Here is a 10,319-nt window from a genome sequence, read left to right on the forward strand (position 1 = left end):
GTCTCTTCTCCTATAGTCTTCATATTTTCTGTAATCGTCTTGTCTGTTTCCGTACGAGTCGTTACCCCACCGTCTTCCTGCCATTTTACAGCACAGAGATTTCCAACGAGATACCAAGCTATCCCTTCGTCCCTCCGAACAGACAAACGAAACAATGGCCGCCCGACCCTAAAGGTGTTAATGGGATTCGAATCGATCTAGCTTAACTATACTCGGATAGCCGCGATCAATATCAGACCCGCTAAGCCCCGAAGGAATCGAGTAACCACTGTGGGAAAAGAGGGAGGGAAGGGATGTGAGAACAGTATAACAAGGAAGAGTAACCGACCGAAGTGTGGGAGCCGCTAGGTCCAGATAGAAGGAGAGGTCAGACCGATGTATCCAAGAAAAGGACGGGACCTCTCGCGCTATGTCGACTAGGCAAACTCCGGCGAGACACTCCGGTGATTAGAGAGAAAAATGATGCGTGAGCCCATCTCACCTCCAAGATACCACTAAACTATAAAAATGTTATATAATTAGTGTAAACATATTGATTAATTAATGAATCAACACAGTTATAAAGTTCAAATTTTGATTAATAAAGAGTTATATTTAATTAAATAAAAACCTAGACCTATATAATTAAACAATAAAGATTTTAAATATACATATAATTAAACAATAAAATGTTATATTGTTAGTGTAAAACTTGCTTTGTAAGTTGAAACAAACCAAAGAATTATGTTCGTTTAAGTTGAGCTTGATTTTTCCTTGTCTTCTCCAAAGATTTCCAATAAGAGTTAAAATAAATCTCCTGAATGTGTATCAAGATTACATCAAAACAATGCATACAGTTAATTACTAAATATAATCTTAGTTCGCCATACGTTAGGCTGCTCGGTATGGGGACCGAACTAGGCAGTGGCGGAACTAGAAGAAATATCTAGGGTATCCTAATTTTTTTACTGTACATTTATAGAACGGAAAATTTTTTTTACCTACATTAGGGGGCGGGGCCGATCCTGAAAATTCAAGTGCTCTGGGCGAGCCAAAAAAGGCCCTTAGGCTTTACCGATTTAAATCTTAGGGTGGGCGGTATGATTATCTGGGTGTCATGCGGTGAGTGTGTGTCACCGATCGGTGACCACACCGGGTGAGGAATGGTTTCGGTAAGTGGGTATTCGGTGAGGGAAATGGGGGAATAGTCACCGATGTGGAGAAGAGTGATGGAGGAGAGAGGAAAGAAGAACCAATCAAAAAATATATAACTCAAACACCCTAGAGTGATTAACTATACCCCCTGATTGAGTGCAAAATGGAGAGTGGAATGGGGAGTTGACATGGCATAATATTATTGGATAGAGAATCACTCAATCACCCTAGATTGATTAACCATACCCCCACCCTTATAAACTAGTTTTTTTTTTAATATTATTAGTATTTAGGTTAACGAATCAATATTAAGTATTTCACATTTGGGCTAGGCTTTATGAATTAATATTGGCAATAAGTTTTTAGGTTTTAGATTGGGCTAGGTTTATTTTTAATTTTTAGATTGGACTTGCATCAATATTATCATTATCAACATTCGAAGTTGTTTCATTCAGAATTGTATCATTATCACCAAAATTCTGAATAACCTAACAAAATTCAAAATATCGAAGCACAAGCTAACGAAGAAATCAAACTATCAAAGCACAAGAAGAAAAGAATACTCACAAACAATCTACGAATTTTGATCAGTCGATGTTGGTTTGAATTTTGATCAGTTCTGCGATTGCACTGCTGCTTCTACTTGTTTGAAAATCTATATTATGATCAATTCTGCTTGACTGCTTGTTCGATTTTTTACACTTTGTCGAATTTTGATCAGTTTATACACTTTGTCACTGCTGATGTTATGGAGTTAAGATGCTTGTGCCTTATACGACGTTTAGTTTCCACAAATCTTTTGTTGCGCCCCTGCCCCATATTCAAAGGGTTATTTTTTGTTTTGGGCTAAAATATTAGTTTGGTCGGGACTTGGGCTTACATTCAAAGATTTATTATTTCTTTTGAGCTAAAGTATCATTTTTTTTATTAGGCGGATCTAACTCTTTTGAGAAATGCCCAGAGGCGTCTGTCTACTAGTTCAATTGAGAACAAGGTGTCGAACTAGACTGATAACTGATCGTCTATCGAAGCGCCTCTTTAAAGGCAGGATGTCGAGAATCGTGTCTCGACGGCAAAGAAGCAAGTAAGGATTGCTGTACTGAGCTCATCGCGAAAGCTTTCCGGTTGGAGGTGAGCTAAAATGGAATGACGGGGATTGAATGGCCTGGGAAGCTGAGAAATGCGAAACGAAAAAAGAAAAGACCCTAGTGGAAATTCATTTTTCAAAGTTACTAACAGAACAGGAATATTTTTGATGTGTTTTTCAAAATCCTTGAAGTTCCTCTTAGGGGTATTCTCGTAGTTGTTTAGGAGTATCCTTTGTATAAAACCGACAAAAAAAAATAGACTACCGATACAAAGTTGAGCCATAGCCCGTACTACGGCTCGTTGAATGCTAGTTCCGCCCCTGGGCCTAGGGCCGGGGGGCTCTGACGCCGGGCCAGCACACCGCCCCAGGGCCGGCCTCGTCTTCCCCGTCCTCAACTTTCGACGCCCAAGCTCTTAGTTTACCCCAAATTATACAAAAGATGAGAGCTGAATATAATTGCTAAATAGTATCTATCAAACATCGTATTATTTGGACGGTTAATATTAGAAAATGAAAATGTGGATATTAGAAAATGATAATGTGGATAATTAATAATTCAAACAATATTTGACTGATTTCGGTGTATTAGATTTGACGGCAAGAGTTATGAGAGGAAAATTAGTGATGAAAATGGGTCGACTAATTTTTGACCTAGCTGATGACGGCTCGTGCATTTCTTGATTGAGTCACATTTAAACCACCTCGGACCCGCGTAACATAGAGCTCGTCTAATATACGATCTCGAGTCTAAGTTTGAGCACCGAGCTTGAATAGGTTGGCGAGCTAAACAAGCATATTGTTTATATAAAATATAATCTATAATTACATAACTTTGTTGATGGGTTCAATTGATCTATTAGTTTTTTGTGTTATGAATTACATAATAGATACTATTTAATAGAGTAAAATTATTCTTGTTGAAGAAACACCAAGTCTAAATCCTAGAGATTGTCTAGTCAAGAATGGTAAACCCTTTGTTTTTCCTCGGTGAGAATTAGAAGGAGATTTGCAAAACAAAACACCATGGAGACTCGTTACAAGGAGGAGAGGTTGGAGGGTTCTTTTTGTAACCACCCTCCGCCGTGAGAATAAGTATCGTTTAAGAAGAGTAAACGAGTGTGTGTTATGAGCGAGAGAGTGAAAGAGTGAAAGAGCTGATCCTTAAACCTGTAGTTGAATGCTGGTATTTATAGCCGAAGAGTGTGAAGAAGATGGGTTGATCGGCCTTGGATCGGACGTCACCAACAAGGGATATCTTGTTTTTCTCATCTGACACAACTGTTAGTTTTGCAGAGGATAGAGACGTTGGCGCACGGTCATTTGAGCCATGTGGTCTTACGGTTGTCCTTGTTGTCGAGCTTCCACCAGCTGTGAGTGGAGATCATGGAGTAGTGAACGGCGCAACCCGATTGATTCCACGTCACCGTCCTTTCGTACTTCTTGTCTCCTGCACGATTGGCCATCGTGGGAGTTTTCCGGTCAGTGCTCGGCGCATGCTGATTGGCTACAGCTCCTGCCAACTGTACTGTGGTAATTGCCTTAGTTGTCGCTGAGCTGCATGCGCCGTTCTGAGCCTACGCGCATGCTCTTGTTAAGACTAAGTGTTATTTTGTTAAGTCTGGGTATGGCCCTTAGCGCGCATATCTTAGAATGGCTTACGAAGGATTTGGGACCATACCCATTCACCTATAAAGTCTTTTAAACATAGGAATGATACAAAGACACGTTGGATCCTAAATATAACACAACAGATCACAAATTATAACACAATGCTGAGAAACATAACACAATGTCGAGGAAAAAGGTACAATGGATCGCAAAAAAGACACAATGACGAAAATTAAAAAAAAAAACAATAACAAATAAAAAGACAAAACGATTTAAACAAAAAACTCTAAATTCTACAAGCTAAAAATCTAAAAATGAAACCTAAAATCTAAGATCATAGAGTTTGCGACACGATTCCAATACCGCTAAAATGAGTTCGATCGAGGTCCATTTGATACCCTTTCCATATATTTAGGAGATTATATGTATTTGAACATTTTTCCTAATTAATATATAACTATAACTATAGTGAAAAAGTTGTACGTAAATAATCAAATAATATAAAAATATTCTAACCTGGTAGGACTCGTAAGATTTCTCACAAATGAAACTCGAGTTTAAAACAACGGGGCTAAACTCGAGTTTTAGTCAAGTTTGACTTGGGCTTAACTCGAAGTACATGATACAAGCACACGGAAATGGTGTATGGGGTGCATGGCTAGCGGTTTTACGTAGTAAATGCGAGTGGAGTAAATGAGCGATTAGTTTGTTATTGTCTTGCTGAATCAATGATTGTTCATCGACTTGGAGATTGGATAAAAACAAGACTCCTGTCCTCTCCAATTACTATTTTAATATATATTAAATTATTAATAATTATAATATCTTTCTAAAACTAGAAGATAAACATCGGGATATAGAACAGCTACTACTTTTATTTTGTTTACTAGAACATACGTATTGGTAGGGGAAGATAATGCCTACATTTTTGGGCGTTTTGTATCATGTGACGATCTAGTCAACATGTGTGCATTATGAGACATTATGTTAAAAGGGTGTTGTAGCTAGGGCTTGAAAATCTTGTGGGACATTATAGAATTAAATAAAAATAAAAATCATAAAAAGTGCTATTGGCCAAAGATTTTGAAGGTGTGCGACATTGGCAAAAAAAAAAAAAAATGAAGGCGTGGAAAAAAGAACGCTCCGGACAATTTTTTTGTAAAAAAACGCCCAGGGGACGGTCTAGGGGAGCGGGGGCGTTTTTTTAGGAAATAACGTCAAAAAACCCTCTACTACGGATGGTCTTAACTTAGAATTATGGTTCTTTTCCCGAATAGAATTTTCTTTTTTTCGGTTTGATTTTTTTTATGTTCGTAATTCTTTGTATTTTATTTTCCGTCTACTTAGAAAGGTAAAGAATGTACAAAACTAGCTAGCCTTCATACACACTACGGTTGTTAGTGTTGCTCCTTAATTAAAAGTTTGTAGATATAATGTTTAACAATATTTATTTACTATATCAAAACACAACATATAATCTCCATAAGATATTTTAACAAAAGCCTAAATTAGTGTTACCAATTAAAACAATCTCTTAAAGGTAGGTCTCGGACTCGCAAACTTTAGTATCTTTGTCCATCACAAACTTTTATCCCAAAACCTATGTTATATTCCTCTTATCTCCCAATCTTTTTAACGTTATTTTGAACAATTAATAACTACAAGTAATTGAATATATCTATTAATTAAACGTTCAAATAAAATAATTCATTAATTATTAATAAAAATTACATAATAACAAATACACGAAAAGAAGTACATAATATAAAAAACGTTACGGGGCTGTTTGGTAGCCTCTTAATGACCATTCAGATGCTACCTCTTAATGGTTTAAAACCTCTGAATGAATAAGAGGTAACCTCAAGTCTGAATGGTTAAGAGGTAACCTCTGATTGGTAAATCATTACATGTCACATTCTTCTACCTTCTCATTGGTAAAATTCTTAATGGTTCCATTAAGATGTAGCCTCTTAATGACTATTCAGAGGCTACCAAACATTAGACCAAGTCTTCTTGCAGCGGCTTCTTTCATCTTTTCCGTCACCCCATGTTGTAGAGGCGGAAGATTATCGGTGTTCATCGTTAGAATTCGATAAACCTCCTGCTCGACCACTTCTCTATCAAGCCGAAGCCTCTCCTTGCTAGCATTTGCTTTTATCTTAAGCCTTGCCTTTTGTATATTGTTAAATTCGGCAAACTGAGTCAGCAAGGCTTCCATTTTGGAGGATCCTTCGAGTGCTTTCTTTGATGCTAAAGCTTACAATCCCACTCGGTTCCTACTAATTGAGCGTTGAAGTTCTTCGACTTCTTGTACTTCCTCATCATTGAAAATGGGATTATCGTTAATGTTAATACTAACGTTGCAATGTGCATCTGAACCACCAACACTATATTCATTTGATTCATATATTTTGGCCTTTTTTTCCCGCCGCTTCGACCTTGGTTGGGATGGGCACCAACTTCGCACAACCTTTCAAAATGTTCGAAGCCCCGATGTGGGGAAATGACCCTTTATATTTAGAGACGTATCTTGAATAAGTCGTCTTTAAAACTTCGGTGGACTTGTCCCACTTGGTTGTTAAAGGTGTTGCTGTAAATAGCTTTGAAGTTGGAGACTGTTTTATTCATGTCTCTCCACTTAAAAAAAGAAAAACCATACTTGATTAAGCGTTACCTACATTCATATAAGAATAAATAAATACTTAAAAGATTTTTCTTAAAAAATATATATGTGTGTGATTTTTTAATATAAATAATAACCTTTTATCGGATCCATTGACACGTTAGAAAACGCCCTTGCTAAATCTCCTCTCCGCGTTGTCCACGGTATGATATTGATGATTTTCTGGACTATTCTTCTTCGCTATATTTATTCCTCTTTATTTATTTTTTTCCTTCGACGACTCTGGTTGTGTTTCGGGAACATCATCCACAAAATGCTCAGAGGCGGAACCAGATTGTGATCCAGCTAGGTTTGGGTTCAGTTATGACATGGGAATCAAAACTTGTTGGTACGAGTTTGTAACGTGGTAGAAAGCGGTGAACGTATTTGTTGAGGATTAAACAAGTTAGGATTAAACCACAGTCTATATGCGTTAGAGTTATCTTGGTTGTTTGGATCCATTGTGTGTGGTAGAGATTTCTAGAATTTATGGTAAGGTTTGGTGTAGTAAAGAGAGTTATAATTTTTTAGGTGTAAAAGATATAAGGTTTGGTTTAGTTTATATATGGGAAAATATTTTAAATTCAACTATTTTACAACGACGGGTGGGCGGCGTGGTGTGCCCCACGTCCCATGACGCTAGGTGGCTCCCATGGCACTTCGTCCCACAAGTATGTCGGACGACCTAAATAGTGTTAGTGCGGACGGTTTGATCATTTGCTTTGGTGTGTGTGGGTGGGGTAAGGCCCTCGTTAAAAAAACATTTTTAGTGTTAATTTTGTTAAACAAGTAATAAGATTCGCGCGCGTTGCTGCGCGGATACATCGTAAACATCGAATGGATTAGTCCAAACGTTATGTGATGTGTTAACCATATGAAAACACGTGTTTTGGCGTATCCGATTGGACTCAATGTAGCCTATATAAGCATTGTGATCGGATCAAAAAGCAATATAAATCGAGTTTATGCCATACAATCATAACATATTATATATGACTCGACTTATACATAGAAAACGTAACGGGCATATCAAAGGGATGAATTAGAAATTTTGAAAAAAAAAGAGGAAAAAGGGAAACCACAATTTGACTCCACTCAGTTTAAAACAAAATTAATGAAACATACATAAAACAAGCACGGAAACATATTATATTTGACCTTTCCCAAAGAAGTTTACGCCGAAACGTAGACCAACTCGAATTTATACTGAAACGTACATAAAATGCACGTAAAAAATATTTTTTAATGAAAACGTATTATATTTGACCTGACTCGTTTCCAGAAAAAGTTTACGTCGAAACCTAGAGCAAATCGAATTTATACCAATACGTACATAAAAATATGCATGTAAAAAATAGTTTTTTTAAACAAAGGAAGTATAGAGGTAAATTCGAAACAAATTAGTAGTAAATAAACTTAATAGGTTAAAAACACTCGTAAAGCCGTGCCAAGTAGCGCCAATGTCACGTCACTGCCAAGCGACCATTAACGTCGGAAAAGCTCGTAAAAATAAAAAAAAAAAGGAATAAATAACACCGAATGAAAAGCTAAAAGCTGACATAAATCGTTGAATCACGCAAGTCGTTGTGGCGTGTAAATGATAAGAAATTAGACCAAAGCGTAAATGTAGAAAAGAATAACTAAGTCGATCTAAGGTCCGCGGGTTGCGACGGACCTGTTAAACGAGAAAAAAAATAGATATAAAATCGTTAAACCCCACACACACGTTGCGGCGAGTTAACTTCCAAATTTTTGAATGAAACGTAAAACGAAAAATTTGCGAAAGATGAAAAGTATGGGGTACCAAAGTTAAAATAAAAGGTGATGTGGTTAAATTGAAAAGATGAAAAACGGTGTAAAAGTTAAAAAAAAAAAAATCAAATGAGTTAAAAAAGATAAAACATTTGGGTTAAACATGAAAAGTTAATTTTTTTTTTGAAAAACTCTCTAAGCAATAAAATGTTACTAACTAGTTTTTGCTCCTCCCGCGTTACGGGGCACTGCACTAAGCCGAATATTTCTCATAATATGTACGTCTATGTTTCGGTTACTTGTACATACTACTCATAACACAATCTTAAAAAATTTACATCAAGTTAACCAATTAAAACAGAAACTACCATACTTTTGCTAAAAAAAAAACTAAAACAATAGAAAGACTATGAAAAAGGGGAACCGGCCTGTAATAATATCACCTAGACCTTATTGACCATTAATAATCCCACCTCAGAATATTCCCTCCACCAGTCCCACCTTTTACCTATTTTTCCTAGAATGGTCTCCCGTTAAAAAAACTTAACGGAGTTAAGCTTTTTTTTTTTCCAAATTACAAACAAATTTTTTAGGGCTTTTGATTAGAACGGTGATACGAGTCTATTGATGTAAAACTTACTTCGAAATGGTGCTCCAAGTGACTTGATTTTGGTTAATTGGAAATTTAAACACCCGAATTGAAGCGCCGTTTTCATCGTTTGGAGCACCGTTTCGAGGCAAGTTTTACATCAATGGACTCGTATCGTCGTTCTAATCAAAAGCCTCTAAAAAATCTGTTTGTAAATTGGAAAAAAAACTTAACGGTTAAGTTTTTTTAACGGGTGACCATTGTATGAAAAATAAGTGAAATGTGGGACTGGTGAGGGGAATATTCTGATGTGGGATTATTAATGGCCAATAAGGTCTAGGTGGGATTATTACAGGTCAATTTCCCTAATTTTAAACTGGGAGCAAAATTGTAATTTTCTGGGACAAATGAGCATGTGCCAGGCGGCTGCCTGGTACGAATAAAAGTTACACCGAATCAACCAATTAAAACGAAATCCTACCATAGTTTTGTCAAAAAAAAAAAAAAAAACTAAAACGATGGCATTACTGTAATTTTACACTGAGTGCCAAATCGTAATTTGACAGGAAAAAAAACAAAAACGATGAAATTTGAACTGAAAGCAAAATCGTAATTTGGCTTGAAGGAAGAAAAAACAAAACCAATGACAAAACTGTAAATTTAAACAGGGCAAAAATCGTAATTTGACTGAACCAATAGGGAAGTGTCAGACAGCTAGACAGCTATCTGACACTATTCCCCTCAATGAATAGGGGTGCACAAATCGGGTTTTTTTAATACTCGGTTCCGGGTATGGAACCGGGTTCGGGTACGGCCGGGTTCTTAATTTTCGGGTATTGAGAATACTCGGGTCGGATTCGGGTTCTGGCCAGTAATTCCATACCCTATGTACCCAGGTTCAGGTAGGGTTCGGTTCGGGTTATATAATACCCGGGTTCGGGTATGGGCCGGATATTAAAAACTCGCATAGGGTATTGATAAAACCAGACCGAGTATTTGAAAACCTGGTTAGCGAAATAAGCAACAGAATATGTGTAGCGAATTTTGTGGGGATTTTTCCAACTTTTTGTTCTTTTTTGTTAAATATGAACATATTTTAAGTCCTGGTCCGGGTATTTTAAAACCCGGCTACGGGTATTCTGTAAACCCGGTTACGGGTATTCGTTAAACCCGGTTACGGTATTCTATAAACCCGGGTATTCTTAAAAACCGGGTAGAATACGGGTACGAAAAACCCGGTTACGGGTTCGGGTCCTGATAACATTATGCATACCCGGTCCCTACCCTATGGGTAGGGTTAGGTTTGGGTTCAGGTTCGGGTTCAGATTTTAAAAACCTGATTATTACAAGTTCCGGGTTGTATTTTCGGGTTCTGGTCGAGGTTCGGATTTTTTTTTTTGCAGCACTGTCCATGAATATTGTAGTATATATAAATTTATAGTATGAAAATATTTTGTTGAGCCACTCCATAACTTTTCAAATGG

Source organism: Helianthus annuus, chromosome 5 (assembly GCF_002127325.2).
Source record: "Helianthus annuus cultivar XRQ/B chromosome 5, HanXRQr2.0-SUNRISE, whole genome shotgun sequence".
Taxonomy (NCBI): Eukaryota; Viridiplantae; Streptophyta; class Magnoliopsida; order Asterales; family Asteraceae; genus Helianthus; species Helianthus annuus.